Below are 15,772 nucleotides of genomic sequence, written 5' to 3' on the forward strand. Positions count from 1 at the left end.
ACCCCATTGCCTTGAGTCCCTCCTGGGTGAGTAGCGCGCTTACAATTCCCTTGACTAATAGATTGATTAATCTTTTGCAACTGGTTACCGCACCTACCCACACAGTGGGCCATCTGATCGATTAGATTTTTTTCAAATAACCTTAGTCTTAGAGTGGGGGCTCCCTTACGTCTGACCTAGTCGGACCACTCCTTGGTACCGGTTACACTCAGTTTAGAGTCTAGGCCACCAATACTCTTGACTAATTCGGCTATAAGGAGAAATTGGAGGAAAGTCATGAAAGAGGCCCTGGGGCATGCACTATAAGAAGCAATACCACAGCTTCCAGGTAATCCTGATGGTGATTCTTCCTGCTTTAATGTATGGGTTACAGCTGCTTTAGACACAGCCACCCTACTTAGGTCAGCTACATCTAATAGACTTAAAACTTCAGACCCTTGGTTCTCTACTGAACTAAGAACAGAGAAGAGCCTATGTAAGAAACTTGAACGGTCCTCGAGAAAGTCTTACAATCCTGCTGCAAAAGGCCTCTATAAAGAGGCTTTGAAAACGTTTCACAGGCTAAAGCATAGCAAAATGAAGGAATACTTCCACATCACTTTAAGAACTCAGATAATTCCACCAAAGCAATCTTTCAGATCATAAAAGCCTTTACTAATCCTACAGCCATAGATAGCACGTTTTCTCCCTCTTCTGCTCTTTTCTCAAGCCTGTTGGACTTTTTTGAGGAAAGGATTCTGAATATTTATTCTGCGTTTCCCTTGGAGGCACAACCCCACACTCACCCGCGAACACTGACCACGGATTCCCTAGGTGCCCTGAAAGAATTTCTCCCTATGTCAACTGAGGAGTCATTAAGGGAGCTTTTTTATATAATTGTTTTTATTGGAATTTTACAGTACATTACAATATATAGCACACTTAACATGAATTAACACTTCGCTAAATATTCGACGGGGGTTAAAATTGCGTTGCAGTTTGGTGGACGTTTACCCCTCCATGCGTTTACACTTAACAATTAAGGGAGCTTTTTAAGTGCAAGTCCGGCACCCCTGGAGATCCTTGCACTGCACGTTTTTTTATAATGCTGGCCCCTTGGCTACTTCCCATATTAAATCAGATTTGAAACTCCTCCTTGAAATCTGGCATCTACCCTGCTGCACAGAAAAATCATTCCTGCTATCATTGTTAAAGAAGTCTGCGGCCCACCCTGGGGTTCTCGGTCATTTTAGACATATTTTGTTGCTGCAGTGCAGGCAAGGATTCTGGAGAAGGCGATTCAGAAGCAATTGGCAGAAATTTTAGAAACTAACGGCCCCCTTCATGATACACACTCACGTTTCAGAGAACGTTACAGCATGGAGACCATGGGGCATATTATCAAGGGGCTTTATCTCCGCTTTTTTGGCTTTAAAAGCCAAGAAAGCGGAGATAAAATGATCTCCCTATTACCAAGCTGTCGCTAACACCAGTTAGCGACAGCTAATAGGAGATAGTGACCATCTTGGGCCCCGCTTTGCATGTCAGTGATATTTATCACTAATGACATGCAAAGTGGGCGTGCCAAGATGTTAGCGACTGAAAACAGTCGCTAACATCGCTATCTCCTATTACCAACTTTTGGAGATATTTGCGCTAAGCGCGAATATCTCCAAAAGCTAACACTTGCCCAGGAGCAGTTCTTAGCCATGTTATCCAATGGGAGGTGGATAACATGGCTAAGAGCATTTGCTCGATAATGCATGAATATCGCTGACTTTTCAGCGATATTCATGCATTGCGGCCGTTTTTTATCACATTTGCGATAAACCTTGCTAATAGCAAGGTTTATCTGCGATAAAAATCGCCGATTTGCGGCGATAATTTTTGTCTCTAAATAAGTTAGAGACAAAAATTATCTCTATTGGTTGGTAATATGCCCCCATGTTTCTTGAAGTTTTTGAAACTGTGCGAGAGTCTTTGGACCAAGGCGCTTCTGCGATTCTGGTAAAACTAGAACTCTCTGCAGCATTTGATACGGTTGCACACCCAATTCTGCTCAGGAGACTGAATCAAGTGGGTGTGCATAGGACTGCTTTGTCCTGGCTGTAGTCATTCCTGGAGAATCGTTTCCAGCAGGTGTTTCTGCGTCCTTTTCTCTCTTCACATAAACCTCTAGTGTGCAAGGTGCCTCATGGTTCTGCGCTGAGCTCACTGCTGTTCAATATCTATCTCGCCTCATTGGCCAATCTTATTGAATCTTGGGGCATGAAGGTGGTTTCCTATCCCAATGACACACAGCTGGTGTTCTCTTTTAAAGTACATTTGGTGGCTGCCTTTCATAATTTCAAGTAATACCTGAAAAACTTCTCGGTATGGATAAATGAGTATTGCCTGAAACTTAATACCGAGAAGACGGAAGTCTTGTTCTTCAGTCAGGCATCACCCCCTCCATTGAACATTTGGTGGCCTACAAAGCTGAATACACTGCCAATACCTGTGGATTTAGCTAGAAACCTGGGAATCAGACTGGACAAAGACCTTTCTTTGAAGACACAGATGCACCACGTTTCTTTCATGTGCTTTTGGAAAGTAAGAGCTATTAGACAATTCATGAGCCTTCTGCCAGTGGAATGCCATAAGATTACGGTCCATGCTCTGGTGACCTCCCAACTGGACTACACCAATAGTCTTTATCTGGGGTTACCTGCATACCTGGCCGCAGGCTACAGATAATTCAGAATGCTGCAGCTAGACTGATTAGGGAGTACCCCTTCGAGATCTTATCTCCCCTCATCTGCAACAGTTCCATTGCCTTCCGGTTACCTGGAGGATAGAATTTAAGTCTTTGATTCTTGCTTCTAGAGTCACCAGAGACTTAGGCCCTGGTTATCTCAGGCAGAGGCTGCAGCTATTTCATTAGGAATGGGGCCCTGATATCCAACCAACTGCGATTCCTTCGGGTCCCATGCTTTTCCAAAGCCCAGCAAGGTGGCAGATCCTATTCAGTAAAAACAGTGAAACTGTGGAACTGTTTGCTGGCCCACCTCCGTCTCATTGAAACAGAACCTGAATTCAGGAAAGTGTTAAAAACCTGCCTCATTATTCAGTCATAAGGGCCGGCTTGAACCTATCGCTAATCTGCTAGAAGCATCGGGACACCTCTTTTGAGGTAGCCACGTGCTCCAGAAATGGCTATTATTATTATAACCATATCTCCAAGGCTTAAAATGAGGTCGCCGATTTCAAGGATTTCCTGTGTTAAATCTTTAATATTATGTATAAAAAGATAATTTTTGTACTACAATTGGCATATCATTGGTATACACCATTATCAAACATAATTATGGGATTAGTGCCACTAGACACTTCTTAAGGTTTAAACCTATACATTTTCTCCATCCTAAAGAAATATTTATGAAAATGATGGAATGGTGCCCAAAACAGAATATTTTGCTTTTGGGTAACAGTCTGTATATGTATTTACAAGGAAAGGCTTTTGTTACATACTTTGTCCTCAAATAGTCAAATTTGCTCATGGGCAGGTAGTCTGGGGATCCAACCTAGAAGAAGTCACTAAAAGCATAGTAAGTTGGTTGAGATATTGTATGGAAAGGTACAGAGAATGAAGCCTAGAAATGTATTAACATTATATGCCAGAAAACTGTTTTTTTAAAAAAAGAAGTTTTTATCTATATGTGTGATACAATTAGATTGTAATCTGTATTGGGAGGAATGTTAATAATGATATCAGATGAATATGTAATGCACTATTGTCTTTTTATTTTAATAAACCTTTTTTAATATAATTTGTGGTCCGAATTGGAAAATATTTTTAAGAATTGAATGCTGTGCTTTTTTACTGTGGATAGTAGAAAGATAAAAGTTTTTTTTAAGTTTTTTGAGGAAGGCACTGCCTGGGTAGTAAAATACCTTCAGGAATGAATTGTTAAACATCTTTACAAGACACTTGGTCCAGGGTGAGGTATTTGTTCTCTGAGCTATTAAGATATAGGGACTTCTGTGTATTCAGTTAACATTGGCTTATTCCCAATTGGCATATTTTAATTTAATTATATGTCCCTAGTAACGTGCACTACATGTGCCTGGCCCTTGTATATTACGTGCTACTAACGGGCCTGCAGCACTGGTTGTGCCATCCACGTCTGTAGCCCTGTAACATGTTTCAAACATGCCACTGCAAAGCCTGTGTGTGCAGTTTTAAACTACCATTTAAACCTCACAATGTAACTTACTTGCAAAGCTTAAACTGTCCTTTTTATTACATGTAATTCGCACATGTAGTGGGCCCTAGGCAGTCCTATGGACAGGATGCAGTGTATTTAAAAAGTAGGACATGTACTTTTTAAGTTGTATATGTCCTCGTAGCGAAAAACTTTTCTTTCATTGGTTAACATTGGGATTACTGTGTTACATTTTATAGGTGTTCCAGTTGGGAAAATATAAACATTAGAAGTTTGGTGTCTCTGGACTCACAATTTGAATCCTAACTTATGGTCAATTTGGATTTTAGGTTGCAAGTCTAAAAATGCCACTTTTATAAAGCAGATTTCTTATTTAAACCAGTCTGTGCCTCTGCCTGTCTCTGAATACACGTGTGGGATGGGTGGTAGCTGGGCCATGTGCATTCCCTTTATACAGTCACACACAAAGGGCGCTGAGGTGTTTCTCATAGGCCATTCACATCCTGATGGGCCATTAACATTCTGATGGGTTATCATGACCAGTATGGGAGAGAGGAGCTGACATTTGTACCTTGATAGGGTTATGTATGCCTGTCCCTATACAAAGAGCTACATACTCCCCTGCAGTTAGTCTGGAGCCAGAGCTGGGGAAAAAGGGACGTTGTGCACTTCAAAGGCTCTCTTTGAAGTCTTCCTCACTTTAAAGGCTCAAATGGGTATATGTACTAGACCTCTGACACCATGACTACAGTAGACTACTGGATCTGAGGACATCCTGTCAGGAAGAAGGACTTCTATGCTACCAGAAGGGACTGCCACTCTGCTGAACTGCTTGGCTGTGTTGCCCCGCTGCCTGCTGCCTCTTGTCTAGGAATGAAAAGGACTGGACCAGCATTTCTACATCATCCACAAACCTAAATGACTCCAAGGGCTCTATGGCTTGTCTTCTGATTTGAAGTCTCAGGGCCATAAAAGACTTCCTTCAACTCTGCTTCAGTGGCTGCTTGACTCTGCCAACTGTGAGTCCTGTCCTGCCAAGAGGTGCCAATGGTTTTGAATGGTAATAGGCTTTTATAGAGCTCCCACCTTCGAAGGCATCCCGGCGCTTGCTCCTAGTTCCAGAGCATGGCCAGCCTAATGGAAAAAAACAAGTCTTCAAGGCCTTTCTGATTGCCATGAGACTGGATGGAAGGAGGTAAATCATTCAAGGTCTTGACGGTGCCTAGGATGAAACTTCAGCTTCCCCAGTTAGCTATTTGAATTTTGGGACTGTCAGGAGCTTTTCACTTGAGGTTTGAAGGGTTCTTCTAGGAAGATACCAGGCCAAATTTTGTCTGAGGAAAGCAGTGCCAGAATTTTGGGAAGCCTTACAGACTATAAAGAGAACTTTGAATTTGATTCTCTTTGTGACTGAGAGCCAGTGGAAATCCACGATCACCAGTTTGATGGGACTGAATTTAGGAATTCCACAAAGAAGTCTGGCAGCCACATTCAAATGAACCATGATAATGCCGAAATTTCTTTCTTTTGTGGCTGAATAGAGAGTGAGCCCAGTTCTACAGGCCACCAAGAAAGAGACCAGAAGGAGGGGTTGTTACCAAATACGCCAATCTCTCTTTTATTTGAGTTCAGTTTTAAACAGTTCTGGCCCATCCAGGCGATGATCGCAAGCATGCAATCATGAAAGCAATTGCTAATATTTGTGTCTTGATTGGAGATGAAAGCAACAATTTACATATCATCCCCATAGGATGTCAGCGTGAACCTGAAGGGTCTAATTATGACGGACAGCTTAGTTATATAAATGTCAAATAGAGTTGGACTATTAGAAGAAAACCCTAAAGGAACTCCACAAGAGAGGGGAAAGGACTTAGGATGGAGGAATCCAGTCCACCATAGTGCACCCTTTCTGAAAGGAAGCAATGCAATAGAGTGATAGCTGATCCCTGCACTCCTATAGACCCAAGGCGGTCCAATAAGATACCGTGGTAAACAGTATCGAAGACCACTGAGAGATCCAACAGGATCAAGGCAGCTTGACCTCCACCCTCAAGGGCATCTCTAATTTAATCCACCATTTTTATCAAAGCAGATTCTGTATTGTAGCCTCCTCTGAAGCTAAATTGTGCATCATCAAGAAGGACTGTGCTCTGAAAAAAAGGAGAACATTTGACTCAATTACTTAAGCTGGGAATGGTAGCCTGGCAATTGCCCGAAAGTTATTAATGTCCAGGCTGGCTCTTTTAAGCAGGGTAGTAGGGAGTCAGTTTTCCAGGTGAAAGGAAAAATTCCTCTTTTAAAGATAAGATTGAACAGGGCTGTGAGGTTTTCTGCAATCAGGTTAGAGATCAACTTAAAACTAGGAACTGGGCAAGGATCCTGAGGGGGACCCTGACTTAGTTGAATGAAGAAGGTCCCAGACTTGGTCAGAAGAAAGTGGCTTAAATCTGGTCAAATAGGACTTGATATTGGGGGAAGATGGTTCCAGTTAGTTTTGTTGAGACGCTTGAGTGGACTGAGCTAATGAGCAACAGAAGCCGTCGAAGATCTACTCTACGAATCCAGTCCTGGCCCTTAGAAGTAGATTCTGCTGCTGTTTCTCAATCAAAATCCAACCATCGTCGACTTTGCACCGAACTGAACAGACACATCACCTTCGACGTCCATGCAGCGCTGCTCTTCTTGGGCCTCCCTGCTTGGCTGGATAATGATGCAGGACCTGACTGCGAGGCTCGATGATGACACTTCAACTTCAGCACAAAGGGGTTTCACAACGACGTGGGACCTATCTGCGGGTCCCGAGGACTACGCATCTACCCAACTGCATGACTTGGAACTCAAGCATCATACTCTCAACAATGATGCATCCTCTGGAAAGGTCCTGTTTTCAGCAGGACCTGTGTAGCTCTTGTATCCAACCCACGCTCCATCGCAGTCAGCCTGAACTTTTGGATTTGTCCCGGTCAGGCACAACCCGATGTCCCCACTTGGTGCTTTATTTTTTTAGGCACTATGTTGTGGTTTCATTTTTAAAAATTACAAATTAAAGTTTTACTTATTTGAATTTTGTCATTTTGCTTTCTTTTTACTCATACAAACATGCTTTATTTTTCTAAACTGATATGGAGTCTTTTTGTGGTGTTTTCACTGTGTTCTGTAATTAAAGCATTGTGCAAATAATTCGCACATTGCCTCTTAAGTTAGCCTTACTACTCGGTGCAAGCTACTAGACGGTGAGCACAGCTTAATTTAGGTTGTGTATCTGACTTGCCTTGACCAGGATAAGTGGTCCCTTCTTGAACAAGGTACAAACCCCTGCAAACTAGAGACCAATTTCTAACAGCTCTCATAGAAAATACTGAATGAAAAACCAAGAAGTAAAATAGCTACTTTATATATATATCATACCTACTGGCAATCGCTATAGGTAGTTATAGTTAGGACATCGTTTCTATTCAAAAAGTGTTTTCTCTTTAGCCAATATCTTTGGCGCCATTTGACGAATCTTAGTGAATTTTTCAAAGCTATTGGGGTGCTCCGGTCAGCTTTTGTCTTGAATGTTTCGGGGTGATTCGGGGTGATTAGTCAAGCGGGGACTGAGTAAAAAGGGGGGTCCCCAAAAGCATTTTTACCACGTTAATTTCCATAGGAAACTTTAGACAAAACTACAGCCCGAACTGCTGAAAAGGAATTGCACCAAATTTGGCAAAAAGTAGTAGTTCAGTAGTTCCTGAGAAATTCAAAAATAAAAAATATCAATATCTGGTGACCGTGGTGGATCCGCGAATCCTCACGACCACAAGCTTCATTCTGATTGTCTGCTAACACTCCAAACCAAAAAGTGTTGGCAGCTATCTTGTGACTCGGTTGGACCAAGTCACAAGAAAAGGTAAAAAAAAGGTTAAAAACGAAGGAAAGGGGGCAGGGTAGAAACTCCCTGACCACCTAAACCTGCTCAGTGTGTCCACAGGGACACCTAGGGGCCCAAAACAGCATTTAAAAAAAAAATATTTGTATGGATTCATGCTGGGTGCCCAAATCCCGCCAAATGTTTTTTTTAAAACTAGGTGTCATGTTTCTTGTGTCCGTGGATCTCTGTAGGCACTTCGAGTCCCGAAGACGGCAGCAGCGCCACGGAGAACTACAATTGCCGGCATGCTGGGGATCACGTTGCGTGGATGACGCAATTCACACACAAGACGCGGAAGTAAAGGGCGTACTGAAGACGCGGACTTCGTCGAATATTCGTGTGAGGAGACGGAGAGGGTTGGTATGGAGCCGTTCCGGTAAGCTTCTGCTCTGTTCCTCTATTTTCCTGGAAACCATCAGTGTCCCGTTCTGGATCGGACACTTTACCGCACTTGCTCCGAGCTGAGTGTCAGTGGTAACGAGTTTTGGGGCATTTCCAAAATTGGCTTGCTCTATTGCATTTTGCCTGTTGGAAGAGACGTGTTATGATTGTATCATTGCAGGGAGAAATCAGAGCTAAAACTCTACGGGTGTCGAACTTCATAACATAGAAGTCGGGGCTCTGACTATTTCCACCACTTTACTGTGATGTACAATTGCATGGATGTCTAAGAGGTATTAGACGTTCGTGGACCTGGGAATCTATCGGTTCCAATGAGCCTGCTATCCATTTGAATCCTGAAACTGTTGAGACGTCTTCACTTTGTTTAATACCTTATTTCATCCCTACACAGGAGAAACGAGATAGGGGGTTCAAGCCTGAGGGAGTGTTGTGTCTACAGGAGTGAAAACATACAGTGTTTGGTATGCATAAGAATTGTGTGTATGTAATTTCCACCCACATAGGAATGTGAATTATATGTAAGTTATTGTGTCTTCCTCAGACGTTGGTGACAACACTCTGGCAACGCCCCGAGTCTCTTCTCCTAGAACTCAGGTCCAACGTATTTTCCTTTACAGGTAGGGGTGACACCGTATTGTATAAGGAAGGAAAGAAAGGGGTTTAGGAACGCTTATAAGGGTGTGGGAGGGTACATTCTAACTGGCTGTTGTTCTCGTTTCAGATCTCCCTCCCCGCTGTCCCCTTCCTTTCCCTCCCCTGCGGGACTGTCCTAGTCACCTGTGTTTAAACTTCAGGCTCTGGGGGAGTTGCGTAGGGGAGGTTATAGGTCATTCAGCACAGCCCCGAAGAAGTTGAGAAGACGGAGCCTGACACTAGGCAAGGTGTCCTGTGCTTTCTTCTAAAGATCCCCCGGGTGGGCCAGGATCCCAGGGGCAATCTTGTTAATGTTTGCGGGGGCCACAAGGGCCCCCAACAGCGCCGGGAATCTCTACCTCGCCAGGGCTCTTTTAATAATATGTGGGGGCTCGCGGCCCCCCCACATGGCTTCTTTCAGAAAACTGAGTGGTGAGTCTCTTGCTCCCCCCATGCTGTCCCGGGGACCGCCACCTTCCCGGGGCAATCCTTATTATGGGGCGGGGGCCTTGCAGCCCCCGCGAGCCCCTGGGAACAACACCTCCCCGGGGAACACTGAAATTATGGTGGGCCCTTGTGCGCCCCCCCCCCCAAGCCCCAGGGACTGATACCTCCCCAGGACTTTACTGAATTAGAAAGTGTGGGGGAGCTCCTACCCCTCCCCATATTGTCCAGGGAACCACCACCTCCCCGGGCAATTTTAAATTAAGGGTTGGTGTCCGTTGCGGACCGCCGGCCCCAGGGATCACCACCTCCCACCTGGAACCCTCCTTGGCCCTGGGGACCGCCACCCCCCAGGGCCAGCTCCAGCAACGTCCCGGGGTGCCCACCCCCGGGACATAGGAGTTTGTCATGGCAGGGGGTAGCACCACTCAACGGAGCAAAGCAGAATTCCTTTTGAACAAGGGGAGCTGCAGCTTCCCTTGTCCAAAAGCAATGCTGGTTTCCGCAGGATGCAGGGAGCCAGCTGGGACCGCGAAGGCATTGGGGCACCCCTGTAGCCCCCAAAATGAAGCCATGATTCAGAAAAGGGGGTGGTGATGAACAGAGTGTCTGAATTAAGCAGACCACTCTTACCCAGTCCAAAGATCAGGGCTTGATCCATCACCGTTATTTAGCTCACTGCCCCATCCCAGCTCAGAACCTGGCTATATGCAAATCAGTCTGTCCCTGGCCCAGTGCATCATGGGAACAGGGCAGACCAAACTACCAAGCCAATTCTTCACCAGAAAGGAGACAAGCTTCCGGGGACCGGTTTCTGCCATTCCAGGCGTCGTCGGCCCGGCTTGCTTGAATCCTGATGGAGCAGTGAGCAAGGGACTCATGTCTGAGTATACCCTTCCACGCTTATGGTGGACAAAATGATTCAGAAAAGGGGGTGGTGATGAACAGAGTGTCTGAATTAAGCAGACCACTCTTACCCAGTCCAAAGATCAGGGCTTGATCCATCACCGTTATTTAGCTCACTGCCCCATCCCAGCTCAGAACCTGGCTATATGCAAATTAGTCTGTCCCTGGCCCAGTGCATCATGGGAACAGGGCAGACCAAACTACCAAGCCAATTCTTCACCAGAAAGGAGACAAGCTTCCGGGGACCGGTTTCTGCCATTCCAGGCGTCGTCGGCCCGGCTTGCTTGAATCCTGATGGAGCAGTGAGCAAGGGACTCATGTCTGAGTATACCCTTCCACGCTTATGGTGGACAAAATGATTCAGAAAAGGGGGTGGTGATGAACAGAGTGTCTGAATTAAGCAGACCACTCTTACCCAGTCCAAAGATCAGGGCTTGATCCATCACCGTTATTTAGCTCACTGCCCGATCCCAGCTCAGAACCTGGCTATATGCAAATTAGTCTGTCCCTGGCCCAGTGCATCATGGGAACAGGGCAGACCAAACTACCAAGCCAATTCTTCACCAGAAAGGAGACAAGCTTCCGGGGACCGGTTTCTGCCATTCCAGGCGTCGTCAGCCCGGCTTGCTTGAATCCTGATGGAGCAGTGAGCAAGGGACTCATGTCTGAGTATACCCTTCCACGCTTATGGTGGACAAAATGATTCAGAAAAGGGGGTGGTGATGAACAGAGTGTCTGAATTAAGCAGACCACTCTTACCCAGTCCAAAGATCAGGGCTTGATCCATCACCGTTATTTAGCTCACTGCCCCATCCCAGCTCAGAACCTGGCTATATGCAAATTAGTCTGTCCCTGGCCCAGTGCATCATGGGAACAGGGCAGACCAAACTACCAAGCCAATTCTTCACCAGAAAGGAGACAAGCTTCCGGGGACCGGTTTCTGCCATTCCAGGCGTCGTCGGCCCGGCTTGCTTGAATCCTGATGGAGCAGTGAGCAAGGGACTCATGTCTGAGTATACCCTTCCACGCTTATGGTGGACAAAATGATTCAGAAAAGGGGGTGGTGATGAACAGAGTGTCTGAATTAAGCAGACCACTCTTACCCAGTCCAAAGATCAGGGCTTGATCCATCACCGTTATTTAGCTCACTGCCCCATCCCAGCTCAGAACCTGGCTATATGCAAATTAGTCTGTCCCTGGCCCAGTGCATCATGGGAACAGGGCAGACCAAACTACCAAGCCAATTCTTCACCAGAAAGGAGACAAGCTTCCGGGGACCGGTTTCTGCCATTCCAGGCGTCGTCGGCCCAGCTTGCTTGAATCCTGATGGAGCAGTGAGCAAGGGACTCATGTCTGAGTATACCCTTCCACGCTTATGGTGGACAAAATGATTCAGAAAAGGGGGTGGTGATGAACAGAGTGTCTGAATTAAGCAGACCACTCTTACTCAGTCCAAAGATCAGGGCTTGATCCATCACCGTTATTTAGCTCACTGCCCCATCCCAGCTCAGAACCTGGCTATATGCAAATTAGTCTGTCCCTGGCCCAGTGCATCATGGGAACAGGGCAGACCAAACTACCAAGCCAATTCTTCACCAGAAAGGAGACAAGCTTCCGGGGACCGGTTTCTGCCATTCCAGGCGTCGTCGGCCCGGCTTGCTTGAATCCTGATGGAGCAGTGAGCAAGGGACTCATGTCTGAGTATACCCTTCCACGCTTATGGTGGACAAAATGATTCAGAAAAGGGAGTGGTGATGAACAGAGTGTCTGAATTAAGCAGACCACTCTTACCCAGTCCAAAGATCAGGGCTTGATCCATCACCGTTATTTAGCTCACTGCCCCATCCCAGCTCAGAACCTAGCTATATGCAAATTAGTCTGTCCCTGGCCCAGTGCATCATGGGAGCAGGGCAGACCAAACTACCAAGCCAATTCTTCACCAGAAAGGAGACAAGCTTCCGGGGACCGGTTTCTGCCATTCCAGGCGTCGTCGGCCCGGCTTGCTTGAATCCTGATGGAGCAGTGAGCAAGGGACTCATGTCTGAGTATACCCTTCCACGCTTATGGTGGACAAAATGACTGGGTAGGAGTGTTCTGCATTAATTCGGAATACTCTGTCCATCACCACCCCCTTTACTGTATCGTTTTGGCCACCATAAGCGTGGTAGGTTATACTCGGATGCGAGTCCCTTGCTCACTGCACCATCAGGATTCAAGCAAGCCGGGCCGAAGACGGCTGTAATGCCAGAAACCGGTCCCCGGAAGCTTGTTTCCTTTCCAGTGAAAGAATTGGCTTGGTAGTTTGGTCTGCCCTGTTCCCATGATGCACTGGGCCAGGGACAGACTAATTTGCATATAGCCAGGTTCTGAACTGGGATGGTGCAGTCAGCTAAAAAACGGTGATGGATCAAGCCCTGATCTGTTGACTGGGTAGGAGTGTTCTGCATTAATTCGGAATACTCTGTCCATCACCACCCCCTTTACTGTATCGTTTTGGCCACCATAAGCGTGGTAGGGTATACTCGGATGCGAGTCCCTTGCTCACTGCACCATCAGGATTCAAGCAAGCCGGGCCGAAGACGGCTGTAATGCCAGAAACCGTTCCCCGGAAGCTTGTTTCCTTTCCAGTGAAAGAATTGGCTTGGTAGTTTGGTCTGCCCTGTTCCCATGATGCACTGGGCCAGGGACAGACTAATTTGCATATAGCCAGGTTCTGAACTGGGATGGTGCAGTGAGCTAAAAAACGGTGATGGATCAAGCCCTGATCTGTTGACTGGGTAGGAGTGTTCTGCATTAATTCGGAATACTCTGTCCATCACCACCCCTTTACTTTATCGTTTTGGCCACCATAAGCGTGGTAGGGTATACTCGGATGCGAGTCCCTTGCTCACTGTGTGGTAAATAAATAATTAAATACCTGTTCTATTTTTGACTAGATATACAATAACAGATAGCTCAATAAATAAGAGTCAAGATTCGAGGTAGCTGGAGTTTGCAGGTTTTAATCAGGCATAAAGGACAGGAACAGGACAACCTGCATGGGAATGGGATGGCAGCTGCCGGGGGGCAGGATCTGGGAGCATAAGGGTAACTTTTAATAACAGTGCACAATATTTATAGTTAAACAATTGCATTACATTCAGTATAGTAGGCGTAGCAGTGGGTGGAGTTCATAGCAGTCGCGAAAGATAAGGCATAAAGTGGGTGGAACAAGAGGCGTATACATAGACATGTGATGTAAACGTAACAGAATATGTCATAAACGGGGCGGAAACATGGAGGGGGCTACCTAAGGAGCCGGGACCTCTGACCTAGTGGTGCGCGCAAGCTGGCAATGACGTGTTACTAGGAGGAACTGGGGGCTATGACTTCTGCGCTAGAAGAGGAGACGAAAGTCTGGAGTGTCAGAGCGACATGTACCTAAACACTATCTAGTATCTGATGTTTAGAGAACATCTTGATAGAATCCAAAAGTTATCAGGGTAAAGGCTAACAGACTCTAAGACTGGTGCATGCATCATTCTATATGTAGTGCGTGTTGAGGAATATTAAATGACCATTAATACAGTATTTCTCTTACATGGAGACGTAAAGGCTAGACGATGACTGAAACTATTGATGCGATTCAGTAGCTTTAGGAATGCAGAGAAGGAGGGCTGGACTGATAACTAGAATCATAACATACTCTTGGCAGACTGGCAGGCAGAGCCAGGCCGAGCCGGGCACTGTGAGGCAGGAAGTAAGTGAAGGGTCAGGGATACAGGTGGGGGCTGTATCGCTCCTCAGCGAGGGTTCAGGAGACAGGAGCTGAATCTGGTGTCCGGGCCCTTTTGAGGCCTAGAAACGGAGACTTTTCAATGAATTAACGTGCAAACTGTAAAACGTGGCAACATAACTTTACATAGGCCTAATACTCGTAGCTTTAACGAGAACTGAAAACTGGCATACTAGAGATGGACACAACTAAAATTGCGTCTTTAATCGATCATAAGGGAATACATATGCATATTAATCATGCACATATAACATAAGATGGGGAACACGTAGGGACACAGAACATGGCAAAATTTACTTTTCCACATTCCCTCCTTGTCACTACGTTTCCATCAGGAAACATCAATATTCATGATACCATCTATCATTTCATACAGTATCATTTGCTCGTCTCGAATTGTCTTGGAACGGGACTTAGGACTAGGACTTGGAATACAGGATGTAGCACAAATGCCGCAAATCGCAGGGCCACATTGTAAACAGAGGCAGCAACTGAAAATGATCATTACTGCTATACCTAGGAATGACAATACTTTCCATCCCCAGGCAGAGATTATACTCCAGAGCCAACCGGACCATGTCCAGGTGCCTGGATTCTGGTGTAACTGATGGGCAATTTTATGAAGTCTGGTTATAGCTGAATAAACAGACGGCGCGTTATTAGGAATGAAAATGCAGCAACTAGATCCGATGACTCTACATGCTCCTCCTCTATCGGCCAGTATGACGTCAAGAACGAGACGATTTTGGAGCACGACAAATCTCATAGCAGATTGCTCTTCGGTTAAGTTACCTAGAGCAGAAGTAGTCTCATTCACTACTGCTTCAAGGGTTCTGGTTAACCTACGGATTAACTTACTATTCTGGATAGGTCCTATAAAGAAGAAGAAACCTCTATTGAAGTCTGTATACTGTTCTAGAGCAGTTTCAGTTTGATCGACAATCGGGGACTCAATCTCCCTTCTATGTCTAATGTGTACTAGATGTGTGTTTCTATGATAATCGGATGGGGCTAGGAAAACTGGTGGCAGTAGGAAGGCAATGTAACATGTTCCATCCCAATCGAGGGGCAGACGAACATATGCGGTCTGACCACAAACAAAATAAGAATGACGTGAGGCTTTGAAAATAGATTTCCCACTGTCACTATACTTGACAATAGTAGTACAATCACTATGTCCTACATGTGCGGAACCATTTTTTCGGACACATAATTCGCCTTTGACTGGTAGTACTGAAATAGCAGGTAAATCTGGAGTAGTATCAGACTGAACATTCAGGACCATAAAATTCGAAGAATAATTACCTAAATTATAAACTTCATTTTCTAGGTCTAACCCGGTTCTATGGGTGAGACCTTGCTTGTCTGGAAAACATGTACTATTCAGAAGGGACATATCAGTTGAGGATGACGTTAACGTGGACCACGCTCCACACGAACCATTATGTGAAAACGGATAAGGAAAGAGTGGCAGAACTCCCTTCGGTGTCTGGAAAGGGGGGAGTCGACCACACACCC

Source organism: Lissotriton helveticus, chromosome 5_1 (genome assembly GCF_964261635.1).
Source record: "Lissotriton helveticus chromosome 5_1, aLisHel1.1, whole genome shotgun sequence".
In the NCBI taxonomy this organism is placed as follows: domain Eukaryota; kingdom Metazoa; phylum Chordata; class Amphibia; order Caudata; family Salamandridae; genus Lissotriton; species Lissotriton helveticus.